The following is a 4057-nucleotide window of genomic DNA, read 5'->3' on the forward strand; positions in this document are numbered from 1 at the left end:
CGTCTGCCTGCGCGCCTGGGTCGGGGGCCCTGTCCTGCCCGACCCTGCTCGCTGCTGGCTCCGCCCCTCTTACCGTCCCCGTTGAACGGTTAGATGTAGTCGGACTTCCGTATAATTCAATTTTCTGTCCTTTGGTTGTGTCTTTGTTTCTCCAAACCTTTGTTTTATTCAAACTTGGTTGTGGGAGAAGGCACAGTGTTTCCACCTATGCCTCCATCTTGGCAGAAGTCCAAAATATGGTATTTTCTATAGGTGGGCATTTTAGGGGAGGTCCTAGGGGAGGATCTTTTTTTCTTTTTAATTGATTTGAGAGACAGAGAAAAACACCGATTTGCTGATTCGCTTATTTATGCATTCACTGGTTGACTTTTGTACATGCCCTCACTGTGTAGCAGGAGACCTGCCTAAACATGCCCAGACAAGTCAGAGGACACGGTCTGTTTGCTGAGCCACTAAGATGAGGAAGGGTGAGCAACTAAGTAACTAAGAAGTAAGAACAAGAGAACATTGTAGGACCCTATCAGCAGCCCTGCTTTCTTGCTTCTGTAAACCTGCTTCTGCCACGTAGGCTTAGTGAAATCGCTTCCATGTGCCTCATTATATAAACAAGCGCCTGCCTGAGCTCGGGGCCCAGAATTTGGAGACTGCCTCCTCTGGGTCCGCGTGCGTAAATAAAGTTCCACTCTGTACACTCGAAAGCGGCTTAGTTGTTTCCTGTAACAACTGGAGATCAAACTCACGACCCTGGAGTATCTGGATGACACTATAACCCACTGAGCCACCCATCAGGGCCCAAGGAAGGATCTTAACAGAATATTTATTTAGCTTTCTGTGTCTGTCCTTAGTGTGTCAATGTATCAAAATGGGTTTTGTCACTTTCACCTCTGTTTTGGGTCAGTCTGGCTCTAACTGGTTTTCTGTTTTAACTGGGTTTTTGTTATCTGTCTCCCCCCCACCCCACTAGGGTGACTTTTGAGCCATTTGCTCTTAGAAATCTTTGGTTGGGGAGGAGACATTTAAACCCTCTGATCCTACCTGTCTTTGATTAGGGAGGATAGGGCCTTGTGATTTACAAGCTGGCTGCTTATTGCTCAGTTGTTCTGCCGTTCCGGCCATTTGTTTCAGTTTCCTCATTCCACTTGCCAAGGAATTTCTCTAGTTTCTTACGGACCTGCCTGAGAAAGGCAAAAAATTCCCAACAAATTTGCTAGGGCTAATAGGACTAATTGCCACAAACTAAGGGGCTTGCACAGAAATATATTTCCTCTCAGTTCTGGAGGCTGAAAGTCTTAGGTTGAGATGAGGCAGGGTGGGTTCCTTTTGAGGCTGTGCAGGAGGGTTTGTTCATGCCTCTCTCCAAGCTTATGAGGGTTTGCTGGCTATTTTTGGTGTTCCTTGGCTTGTGGACAAATCACCCTGATCTCTGCCTGTATGTCCCCATGGCCTTCTACCTGTGTGCCTGCCTGTGTCCAAATGTCCTCTTTTTGTAAGGACACCAGTCGTGTTGGATTAATGGCCCACTCTTTTCTGGTATCATAGTAACCTAACTCATTACATCTGCAATGGTGCTGTTTCCAGTAAGGTCACATTCTGTGGTCCTGGGGTTAGGACTTCAGCATATGAATTCTGAGGGGACACAATTCAATTTGTAACAAGGGGAGATCACATAAAATGCAATTTAAGAATAGCTTTTCAAAAGAAATGGCCCCTAATGGAGTTCAGAAAGCCTTCCCTGCTTGGCTGGTCCCCTGTCCTGTAGTGTCCTTGTGGTAGCAACAGGGGACAGGGCTGTCCTTCCTACTAGGCACTCCTACAGGGCTCCTTTCCTCAGTCTGTCCTTGGCCACTAGAAGGATCTCAAGGTTCACAAAAACCCATGGTTCAGGCCTGTTTGGGTACCGCCACCCTGCCCGCAAAGCCCTGACTCTTGACTGTCTTTGAACCCTATGAAGAAACTAGAGGAGTGGGTCGGATGACCACAACCTGTGTGGGTATGTGGGTGTGCACCCCACAAGGTGCATCCAAGTGGGGGACCTCAAATGGAGATTGTAATGGGGCCCAGAACTCAGGGTGTCCAGGAAATATTAGAAATATGTATATATTTATTTATTTATGATGTCCTCACCCCCACAGGTCTGAGCTGGAGGATGGGACACATGGAGCAGAGCCATTGAGAGTTGTTTTGTACAGCACCAGTTTTGCAGCTAACCTCTAGAATGGTCATTTAACATATCTGTAACCCTTAACTGGTTTCGTAGATACATTAAATAGCTGTGGCCATGCTTTGAGCCAGGGAGACAGGAATGACTTCAACCCATGATATAACTTCAACCCAACTCCCTCTGGTTACAGCGCCTGCGTGAGAGTTTGGAGATGATTGGCTCCACACCATGGACTCACACCTGCCCGGACTTAATATGGCAGCCCAGTAAAGCTGGAAGGATACGGGGATGCTGGCAGGTGTAACTGATTGTGGGAGGAGTTGGGAATGGTGCTGCAGGGGGAGATTGGTGCAGGGATTTAAACCCAGGCACGGCAGCCATGCTGGGGCTTTTGGGGACCACACGATTTTGGCAAAAGTTGGGACCATGCAGCTTTGGGGGGCTCTTTTTTTTGCCACTTGGCTTAGAGAGCAGGAGAGACTTTGCCTGGAAGAAAAGGGGGAAAGGACTCTTGCTGGTGGGCCATGAGAAGGTGCCACATGGCTTTGGATTGACTGGAGATCGTGGCGGTTCCACAGCAGATGGTGCCGGGAATGGGAGTCACAGACGTCAACTTCTTTTCCCGAGATATGGTACCCGGACTGGGCAAAGGGGAGAAGGAAGGACTGTGCATTTGTGGGTATTCTAAGTACTTTAGTATTTTTAATGAAGACATTAAGTCATTATTCTAAGTCTGTATAACTTTTTAAATAATCCCTTTCCTTTTCACCAATCTCTGGCATTGAGAGGTGTCTTTCCCTGGTGGCAGGCAAGGCGAACCTAGTACAGGGTGGGGGACCCCCAGAGCACACAAGGTGGGTCCATTCGGTAATAGTATATCATTCGCCACTGCCCCCCGCCCCCCAGGTCTGTTCTGTAACAGTAGGCTGGGGAAAGAGGAGGCCGAGGGCCAGTGGGAGATGCCCAGGTCAGGACTGTATGCGTGGAGGACTGGGGTGGAGAAAGGGAGCTAGTGGCCCTCTCTGCCTCCCTGCTCCTGGCGGACCATTCAGTTCTCAGTCTAGGGGGGTGGGTTACCCACAGATCCAGGCAGGACTGGGAGGCCAAGGGGGGAACCCCGCCGTGTGAGTTTCCAGTTCTCCTGTTGTAATTCTCTTTTGCCTGCTACATTCCGCACCTAGGAAAGAAGGCTTGATGTGATACTCAACAAGGAATTAATGAAGGCCCACCCTGTGCCTGAGGGCTTTCAAACGAAGTACAGAGCCCCGTGGAGATGACAGTATAGTCGGCAGAATTCAGGGTGTGTCACTTCTGTGTGGCGGGGAAGGGCGGGCAGCACGGGACCCACAAACAACACGCAAAACCAGTGTCCTGCTGACTCATCACTGAGCACGTTCTTGACACGCCTTTGGATTTTGCCTCGTATTTTGTTTTCCAGAGTAACTGATTGAAAGGGTAAAACATTTATTTTATACATAGAAATATAAAGAACAATGATCTATATAATTGTTATAAGGCAAAGAATTGTTTCCCCATACTTACATCTGTACATGACATTTTATGTAGTTTATCTAAGCAAGCATGAGCATAGTTGAAAAAGTCACATTGTTCTTATAAAGTTTGTTATAAACTTTATAACAAACTCACTTCCCCTGCCCAGGGCCAGCCGGTTTGTTAGGTAGCAGCTAGGAATGAGCGGCCAGAGGGGAAATAAAGGCCGGGCCCTCACCATTACAGTCCAACAAAGAACTTCATACAGGAGGCTAAAAGCAAAACGAAGGCATGTTTCCCTCACTAACTCAGCAGTCCTGAGCCCCGTTCAGTAACATTGGCAAATGCCCCAAGCATTACAAGCGAAATAGCGCAGGAGGAGGGGAGAGTCCTTGAGCCTGTGCT

The sequence above is a fragment of the Sturnira hondurensis genome, unplaced genomic scaffold, assembly GCF_014824575.4.
Source record: "Sturnira hondurensis isolate 20B ecotype Veracruz unplaced genomic scaffold, ASM1482457v3 Scaffold0009178, whole genome shotgun sequence".
NCBI classification, from domain to species: domain Eukaryota; kingdom Metazoa; phylum Chordata; class Mammalia; order Chiroptera; family Phyllostomidae; genus Sturnira; species Sturnira hondurensis.